The following is an 11,641-nucleotide window of genomic DNA, read 5'->3' as shown; positions in this document are numbered from 1 at the left end:
CAAAACGTATATACCTATGTATTTTATGTACGATTTGTACCTACCGTTTGTGTTGTTTATGTATATAATTATATTATTGTTATCACTATTATAATAATTATTAATGGTTCCGATAGACGAGAGATTATACTATATTTTAATTTTAAATAATAATAATAATAAAAAATATAACGTGTACACTGAAATACAATCGCTGCGTGCGAGTGTGCGTCCGGTCGGCCGTCGACGGCGGCGGCGATCTCGCGGTATCGGACGATTTTCAACGAATGCCGACGGAGATTTGCGGACGACGATAACGATAATAAGACACTTATTATACGATAATGTGTAATAATTACCTAATGCGATATTATTGACGACGACGACGAGAAAGAAATCCCCGCCGCCGCCGCAGCCGCAACTTACGAACTTAGCGAGGTATACGAATTATCACGACACGCCGCATAGACGTATAATATCTGCACGTGTGCCCGAATGCTAATATCCGACTAGTTATTTATAGACACTATTCACTAGACAGTACTGCCGGTTAGCCGTGTACTAGATATATGTATTTTACTAGTTACTACTACACACTGCCTACCTGACACCGTCCGGCTACAAACCAACAATAATATTATGATATTTATATGGGCTGCAATCTTGTAAATCCCCATCATATAGTCGAATATCAGAAAGTTTATACATGTTTTGGTATTCGAATGCGATTCTAAAAATACATCTTAATATTAGGTAGGTAAATTACTAAGAATAATTATTATTTGACAAAAAAAAATATTTTGATAAATTAGTTCATACCCTCCTAAACATTCTGATTTTAATAACTCACATTTTCGAAATTCATTTTTTATAATCTAATACTAAAAAGTAGTAATTTACGACATAACATTTGTAATAGGCATTTTAGAAATTTTTTTTTTATTTTTAGATACATACAATCTGATTCCTAAGGAACAATAATAATATGTGAAAATAGAAATTTAATTAATTAATACATGAGTAGCTTGATTGATGAAATTTCCCAGTGGTAACAGTGTAACACTACCCTAACTTAATTTTATTTTTTTGTTAATTTAAATTTTTAATCGTTAAATAGTATCGTTAATTTAATAATATATCATATGATGTCTAAAAAAATGGAAAAATTATACATAAAATCATGAAAAAGAGAAAGGGTTGGGAATATCAAATTGAATGGTCATAATATTGAACATCAAATTTAAAAGCGCTGTTTATTCGATAAAATATTCTGAAAAATTCGCTCTATGAGATATATGAGTAAGTTGAGTAATTTAATACGTTATAAGTTATAACACTTTTTTGTCGTTATTTTGAATAGACATTCCGGATGCAAGGAAAAAGAATTGCTTACTACAATTTCTATGGAAAAGATTTATAATATACCACACCATACAGGTATAGCTTGTATAGGTTGCAACTTACAAGACTGAACTTGCGTGATTTTCAAACGAACAAGACTCGCACAGCCGCGTCGGTCGATATATTTTGTAAAAATACTCTATGTACATATTATTTGTAATATATTGTCATCATTGCGGTTATCGCACATAATATATTACGCGCGCCTATACCGACTATACCACTGAGGAACAAATACATATTTTACTCGGCACTTGAATAAAATGATATAAATATGCATACGTACGGTGAACGCGTTTCACCACCGCTTACCATGTACATATTAAGCAAGTACATAGTCAGGTACACCTATAAGTTATGCCTATATACAATACAAGCAGACAACCACTGTATATTATGTTTATATATATAAATTATTATAATAGTATAAACACTAAACAGTATAAGACAGCACGTTCACAATATATGTTATACATAATATATATATATATATATATATATATATATATATATATGTATGTATAAAATTCACGGTAAATGCCATTCGATTATAAATATTATTATATGTAAATGCCTGCATGGCCGCACGCGAACACCAATCTTATGCGTACGTACACGTGTATGTTATTATTATTATTATTATTATTATACGGTGTTTGGTTGCGATTTATCTCGTGCCTTTTACACGGCAACAGGCTGCAGCCTCGTCCGTAAATTTAAGCGGCAAAACGACACTCAAACATATATATATATATATATTGTTGTTTTTGCTGTTCTGTTCTGCCGTTGGTCTTTTAAACTTGTTTAGATGAATTATTTTTATTGTTATGATAACATGCATTACAATGTTATTTATTAAAAGAGACAATATTGTCTGTACGCCGATTTCACCGGTTTGGCTGATAAAAAATGTGCGCGCAACATTATAAAATACTAATCCACAACAACACAATACGATATTATAATATCTATCTGGTTTGAAGGTACCTGTATAGTACCGTCCTGTCCAGTATTAATGTCTTACCTTTTTTATTATCATCGTTAAACGTATAGTAATTCTTGCGCACGCGTGTTATTTATGCAAGAATTCAAAAGATTATTTCACTGAATATAATGTATTGTATAATGCCTTTACAAACGTTAATATATTTTGTTACCGAGTTGTGTTTTATTTTTCAAAAAAAACTTTTCTTATACAATTTTTATCAAAAAAAATAAAAATATTATTGTTGTTTTTTACTTGTTAGTTGTTATTTTCAATTGTTCGACAATGTTTTTAAACTCATTATTGATTTTAAAGTCTAAGCTACTACCTATATTCTAATTATGTTATCCCTATTACTGGTGAATTATTAATTAATTTAAGTTGGTTGTTATCTTGACCCCCACAAATTAATTACCGATTTTACATATATATTTGCCTGTTTTACTCAATTAACATATAATTATATTTTAATTATTTTTGTTTTAAATTTTAATAAAAATATACGTTTAATAATGTCTATGATTACTACACGAGGAAAAAAGACACAAGTCATCTATTTACAATCATCAGGAAGTAATAGAATAAGGTTCTTTTTTATGCAAACTTTCAAAAATATATTCAGACTAAGCAAATATCACTTAAATTCTCTCAACCCTAAAATAGGTAAATAATATAATGAACAAAATAAAGTTCATGGTTTGAATTTCAAAGTTGAAAATGTCTTCCGTACTTCTTAGTTCCGTAAAAACGCTGTATTAACTTAAAAAATATTGTATGTAAAAGATAAATCTAGACTACTATTATAGATTATAAATAATTTATAAATTGTTCTATAAATAAAATATATTGTGTATCTCTGATATGTTTCAAACGATGTTTGTGCATACACGTAGTAAAATATTGTATATGTAGATTGTTGATGGTACCTATAGAATACTTAATACTATAATGATTTACGATTTGGTAAACTTTACACCGGTTTGTGTACAAACAATGAGCATCAGTTGAGTAGTATTAAAATGCTATAATACCCGTATATACCGTCTCCGACTATCTAACAAGATTTCCAAAATTTAAATTGTGACGTCTACATTAATGTTGAAGCGAGTCCTCATCTGAGTACATCTGAGATGAGTTCAAACATCAGATATTACCAATTATTCACTAAAAAATTAATATTCTATTACAAAATATTTTTCTAAAAAAAGAAGTTTTAGTGTTAAACGGTATCTTATAATTTACAGTTCCTAATTTGTCATTTTGTCAATGTTTAACTAATATTAAGTATTTAAAAACTTTAATATCAATAAATTAATTACCATAATTTTAATTTTTAAATTCATCGGATTTACTATATTTTACTATATGATATTAAATTATACCGATATCCCATTTGTGATCATCTAATGTACATTAAAATTATTAACATTATTAAATTACTATTACAAGTTTAAAATATACAGGATGAATGCTTCAAAGTTTTCGCAGGTACGAGCTTTGAAGATTTTATCATGACAGAAAGTTAAATTGAAAAAAATATATTGCATTCTGTAAATGTAAAACTTTTATAAATGACAAAAAAGATTGCTATCTCGTTTAATTTCAAACATATTGCAACACCAAGTACAGCGCGAGTATTGTAATCCACTAAAACCCTTAGCTATTTCAATTTGTGACAGATTTTTGAGATTTCTACATTAAAAGATATATGCATTTTTAGAGAACGAAAATTCTTTCAGGAAAATTCATTTTTATTTGAAGACTCATCGATAAAGTAGCTACAGTTACCATAAAAGTCACATTAATAATTCCGCATTCACAGGACGAAATAAACGTTTATAAATTCATTTTTATGTTTGAACGGGCACCCCGTAAACGCGTCATGTATTATACTACGGCGAGTCGATATGGTACAAACATGTACTTGTATACTCATTTGATAGATAAATAACTGAATCATACATGCATGTCGTTTCGCTAAATCAAACTGACGATACTGAAGACTGTGATAATAATGAGAGTATTGTTTTTTTTGTTTTTTTTTTGTTGTCTATTTTCATGATGCTTTTATCATACGAGGTGGTACTTCAGCTCTCAAGTGCCATGTGGATAACTCGATGTATTCACTGTTCAGGTATTATAAATCTATTTTTATACACATTATATAACAAATTATATAATTTATTTAATCCACGTATAAAAAAAAAACTAATAACGAGGAATAAACACGACAGTACACGGATACACATTTTAATAGCATTCATATTACAGTATTGTATAAGTACTGTTGTACCTATACAATACTATGGGCTCCGATGTTTTCAATGTTTACCTAAATAGTTTTATTATAGTTACGTGTTTGACTATTGTAGTATACAAAAATGTGCTTGGTAAATGTTGATGTGTGCGTATGTATGTGTGGGAGGGGTGGTTATTTTTGTTTTTATAAAAAAAGAGAGTGATGTTATACAAAAGGCTGATGATGAAAATAAAAATAACTTATCGCATTTGCAAATTTACAATACATAGAATAAATATAATATACAATTTATTTATTATGATTTTGTAAAAAAAGTTGTTATTGGTTACACCATTGATCATGGGCGCTCGCAGGAAATTTATCAGGGAGAGGCATAATGAAATCAAACACCAAAAAATACACTAAAAAAAGTTTATTCCTTGTAAACTACAAAATGTGTTAGAATTATATGAAATCAAATACCAACCTCACACCCTAAAGTAAAAATATCGATGAAATGTTTATAAATCAAAATAAAAGTTAAAATGTTCAACATTCTATTTGAATACCAGGGGGGGGGAAATGCCCCGTCTTTCCCCCCCTCCGGGCGCCCATGCCATTGATATCTATATAACGTACGAATTAAATTTTAATATTTTACATTTTTATAAATAGTTTCAAAATTAAAAACGAATTAAGATCACTAAATTTACCGCGAAACACGTGCGGACGCGTATGAAATGTTAAGTTACACCGTAATATACAATAATAATATACTCCGTCAATGAATACCTACAATTAAAACTTTTACTTTTTTAGAGACACTCGTTAATGCTTTAATTATTCTATTGTACATTAAAAATTACATTATATTAAAAGAAATTAAATAAGAGGTGTGCTAAAAGTATGAAACTTACTTGAAATTAATTATATATATGTAATTACATTTTCTTAAAAATCCTTCAAATTATGACTATATTGTAATATATTAAATTGTTGTGGATCCTGTATACGAAATTAAAACGAATAATAAAGGAAACTAACCTAATAACAATAATTTAGACTTTTGTAAAACGAGCACATATCGTATAAAACCTGGAGCTTTAATATTATGATGTACCATTAAGACACATCTCACGTACTATAAAGGAATACGGACCTCGAGGCCACCAGAAGACCAGGTCATTCGAATAACAAATCGAGATCTCAACCATCATAGTCACATAGCTACCACTCGTTTGATATGACCACTATTTATATGAGGGCGTCTAAAACAGTTTGCAGATGGTCTGCAGTATTATTAAATAAATGTTTGATACGGTTAGATAGGTCATAGGTATAATAATTAAGAATCATAATATTATGCAGGTCTTAACACCACACGCAAATCTTTAGGAACAGTGTAAAATCTTACATATTTAATTGTTTTTAGAAGTTTGATAAACAAATATAATTACGTAGGAATCGAAACCAATACTAAGTATTTATATTTGCAGGTCGTTATAGGTGCCATGATATGTTGGTAGTGTTGGTACGCTATAAAATATACAAAGTACAATATTGTTTCGTATTTAAAATAAATCCCTTTACTTTGAAATATACGTTCAGCTAGTATACCCTAATCAACCAGAGGTTTATCGACTCCCTGATTTTAACAACTAATTATAAACAAATATTGAGTCTTTCCTGATATGTGGTAGTTCGAAGAAGCCTGGTTTTTAGTGAAATATTAAGCCCGGTGTGTCTACACCCACCCAACCACCTACTCAAATTACTTTTGATATTTGTCACAGCTGAACGATAAGATCGGAGTCACTAACTAAAAGTATAAAATACACATTATTATGCGTGCAAAACAATCAGACAATTTTCGCCTATGATTGTACGTTTGTAACCTATGTGGCTATGTTAAATACGACATACTGAAACACAATTAACGTATGCATCGTTATAATTAGACTTATAGACGTGCCTATATATTATAATTAGAGAACGGGCTTAAATGCCTTAAAAAAATACGATTTAATGCACTCATAGCAGAAATTTTTTTTAAGAAATGTGCTAAAAAATGCTCTTAAAATTATTATTAACATTGAACAAATTTGTTTAATTATATACATTTTTAAACTTAGGTATTAATTACTCGTATCATTGTATACACCTAAGTGTCTACACGTGTCAACAATAATTTCGTCTGGCATCACGTTTATCTGATCGGTAAAAACATGATAAATAATAAAAAAAATAGAAGTACTACGCCATATCATACGATAAATAATATTTAGTTTTATTATTTTAGAATGAATGTTAACTAAATTTTTATCGAATTTTATCCATTCTTATACAAAAAAAATGACTTAAAAACATAAAAAAATGTACTAAAAATGTCAAAAATGGAAACTAAGTTACATTTTTTTAAGTATGAAATGAACTTTGTGCTTTAAAGTGATGTTTTCGGACATTCAGAATAAAAAATTAAATTTGCATTTAAATCCGTTCCCTAGTTATAAAAATTACACATAGGGTTAAGGTGTTTATTATTTTGCATATTTTTTAGGTTTATCTATACTTTCTATTCTTATATATAAATGTGTACTATAATTTCGATATCAAACATAGACATTTTTATTTACAGCACATTTCATAAAATAATAATAGTAGATTTTGTAAAATTAAAGAAGTAGGTATATTATAATTGTTAAGCAGTCATAGTTTTATACTATAGCAGCTAATAAAAATAAAACGAAAATAATATAATATTATATATTAAGAACTGAAGATATTTTAAATTGGGTCCAGTAACTTATATTTTTTAAGTATTATGCCGAATTGAAATAAAGTCAAAATACTTGGTAATCGAATGCATGTTTTTTAATATATCATTTTGTATTAGTAATTGTGAATTATTATTCGGTCATCAACAAATAATTAATTTAGGTAAATTTTTGTGTTTTTATGTCATAAATGTGTTTGTATAGACTTTTTTTGGGTAATCGACATTCGAATCTTACTAATTAGTACTGTACAAAGTATTCGACGATATAATTTACAGTTGTATAATGTATTTCTTCATATTAATAGTAGGTACTTTAAAGGAGAAAAATATGAGAATTCCGTGAGAACTAAAATGTGATTTGAACCGTCAAGGCACAAAACTTCCCTTATATTTACACAGATGATTATTTAATATTTCATACTTTACCTATAAGTATAGTTTTAACATTCTAGTAACAGCGCGATTTAATGTAAATATGTTGAATAAATATTGCAATTTTAAATTCTGTGCGAAGCGATGAATATATTAGTATTACAATTACAAGTATGTGTGTGTGTGTGTGTGTGTGTGTGTCGTTTTTTTATTTTCTATATCTATGACAAACATAATAAGTTAGAGCGGTAAAAATAATTAAATATTTAACATTGAGGATGGTTTTTAATAGTAAATTGGATCTAATTAGTACTGCGGAAAGTTTTAAAATATTAGGCTAATTTAAGTAAGCTATTTTACCACGAACATATGTTATATACCTGTCAATAACATTAATATATGATAAAATATTATAATAATAATTATTATTATATGCGATATTTTTGGCAAAAGTTAATTTAACCTACTAAATTAATAGAATCCAAATACTTTGAAAACTATGTCATATGTATATGATAAAATAAAAATCCGGTAAAATATATAATAAAATTTCAACTATCTACAGTTGTTATTTTTTTGAATTACAACAAAATTTCAAAAATTGATAGTAATTGAAAACAATTATTTTACAGGTGATGAATATCTATTGCTAAAATTCTAAATGTTCAATAATGATTTATTGTGACTTATATAGTAGAATATTATTTTAAGTAAAAATATATATGTAAAATCTTGTATTCATATATATTACATTTAAAAATCTTAAATATAAAAATGTCTATGTATTTCTAACAACAGAATACATTTTCCCGATTTCGAAAAACGTTATCAATCATTTTTTAGATTTTAAAATTTGTATGGCACAGTTGAAAGTAAAGTTCATGCTCATGATAATTTATCTTATTCGACTTCATAAACGTTTTTTTGCATATAAACCCATAGGAAACAAGTTTCTTTATTGCATTTATTTGAAAATAAATGTCATCTTAGTACCGGAACAATTTGTAATTTAATTTCGTGAAATTATTCAAATCTTAATATTTTTAAGTATTTAATTATAAAGTTCTTACTTTGCTGGTTTAAAGTTATTACCTCAAAGTTTATTTGTTCAGATACTGAGTATAAGCTGATTAAACATATTATGGACGAAAATGGATTTATGACATTCGAATTCGGGCCATTAAAACAAGTATGCATATTATCATTGTATTAATCAATTGTAATTGTATGGCTTGATATTAATATATTTAATATGAAATATATATTGTGTTTATTTATTCTACTGTATAGGGAATAGGGATATTCAAACAATCTGTCTCAACCGCTGAAAATATGAATGACTCGGTGATAATAATATAATACCCTTGTGATCTTTAATTCCTCGTAAGTTTCGGAAATAGATACGATGCATGTTCTCTGGGAAAATTTAACGAGACACAAAAATAATAATCTACTTTGTAAAAATTATATATTATATTTTTTTAATAACAAAAATAAGTTGTTAAAATACTCAAAACTTATATAATATTAATATGTAATGAAATTGAGTTGTAAACCTATAGCAATAGGCAACTTCCTCAATTTTTATAATTCAGTCATAAACTCATAACTATTGGCATTATTTTCAGTATTAACACCAAAAAGCCTCATAAGTCATAGTCTACTATAATATACGATGCATGTCTGCGTAAAGTCATTCATAGTTTTCGAATGAAAGTAATATAATACAGATCAGACTTTAATCTCATTAAGTGTTGAATTTTACTCGGAGTATTAAATATATAATATATAATTTAGATATAAAATATATAACTATAGTGCATTATAATTTACAACGTTCAACGTCACAGGTCCGATAATTATTATTTTTATAAACAAATAGTTGAGTTTTATTTTTTATGGTTTAGGCCACAGTCTATGTTTATTTTAATTTCGATTATATCTCGACTTCAACAAAAGGAACGTAAACAATATTTATTTTTATTCATTTCATACAATACAAAGTATTAACATTTTGTTATAATATGTTTTTATATATATATATATATATGTAAATGTACAGGTACCTACTTAATTTAATACCGTTTAATAATAACTTAATCATTGCGCACAAAAATATTAGTACAGAAATGTCAGTTTATACTTTATACCCCTTTGAAAATGGGTGGATGTTTTTATTATGAGATGAACTAACAGCTAATTATGGATGTAACAAAATCGATTAAAGCATTTTGTATTGGTACCTATATCCAATGAGTGGAGGGTGTGTCATTATTTAAAATAAAAATATGTTAGTATCCCTTACAGAAAATGAGAATTTATCACCGAATACACTAATACAGTATGTCATATTCTTTAAACATCAGTAGAAATCTAAAATTAAACCTACTTATATTATGTAAACATTATAAATACATTGTTAGAGAATAAAGAAAATCAATGGCAAACATTTGAAAAAATATACAATTATGCAAATATTTATCTAAGGGGAATTTCAAAAGTAAATCAATAGTGCTACACCGCGATCAAAGTTTTCTGTTCACATGTAGTAGGTACCTAGAATGATGACACGATAAGAAATTTTTACTTATACACTAATAATGAATAAATCATAGTGCAAAAATATATTTATAAGTTAATAATAACAAACATTAGTAAAACAAATATAATTATATATCTATTCTCTTATAATAATAATATAACAAATCATGTGTAAATGTATAATATGATATAACAATAGTATCATATCAGCATTTATAATGATTAATAATAGCCGACTAGAATATATTATAAAAATTATAAAAAAAAATTCAAATAATTTGATCATTCGAAACATTAATAGAAGTTATTAATTAGTTTTAATGAGAAGAAATCGGTTTTACGTAAGTATGCGCTTACTGTGAAATGATTTAAATTTACTTAAACCACATCAGACATCCATTGTTTGTGGTACAAGCCTACGACAAACCTTACAAGTATTATTTTGATTTGAAAGTCTATTTTGTAAATACAATTTGATTAAATATTGTTTATTATTATAAATATAATAATGCAAACTACCACGAATATTGGATATGATATACTAATATAGATATTATAAATATAGATTTATATACTATGTATATAAAACACGTGCCTGTAACTTGTAAGTGTTGTGAGTTCATGACGTAGATTCGGTCTGCGATGAAACATTTACCTATATTGTGTAATATATAATATCAGAGCTACATAGATATCTAATAATACCCACCATGTAGTATGCACTATACATTTTATCTTGGATTTATTATGATTTATATTATTTTATACGTCTTAATATTTTAAGTCTTAAACTCATAAGTCATAACGAATAGTATTGACAAATAAATAACGATCTTAATAAAGGTTATATAGTGTTCACGCGTTTTAATTATTTATTAATAAGTTGAGACAAGAATAAATTGACCACATTTTATTATTATTATTATTGTTACGCGTAAAATTTTTCATTTTTATTTTTTATTTTTATTATTATATACTGGCTAATCCATGTGTATATGTGTAGAGGACGGTGTTTTAAAGTTTAAAATATAAAATATTAGATGATAAAATTAAAATTTGAGTTCGAATTGGCGCTTGACATCACCCGTCTTTACATAATAAACTATAATAAAACGCCGGGAATGTTGTTTCGTGTAGGAACACTATTTTCTACGTCTCATAAATCAAAATTTATTCATAATATTCATATTTCGCAGTGATATACGAGTATACCTATAGGGCTATAATATAGGGTAATAAATTATACCTATAATGGCGTGGATAGTCGCGCGTACAGTTAATCAGTAATTACGCGATTGCTGCAGTACCACATTTAAACAGTTTTCAATTTTGAGACTTCGATACAAAA

The sequence above is a fragment of the Rhopalosiphum padi genome, chromosome 2, assembly GCF_020882245.1.
Source record: "Rhopalosiphum padi isolate XX-2018 chromosome 2, ASM2088224v1, whole genome shotgun sequence".
NCBI classification, from domain to species: domain Eukaryota; kingdom Metazoa; phylum Arthropoda; class Insecta; order Hemiptera; family Aphididae; genus Rhopalosiphum; species Rhopalosiphum padi.
Note: the sequence above shows the minus strand (reverse complement) of the source record.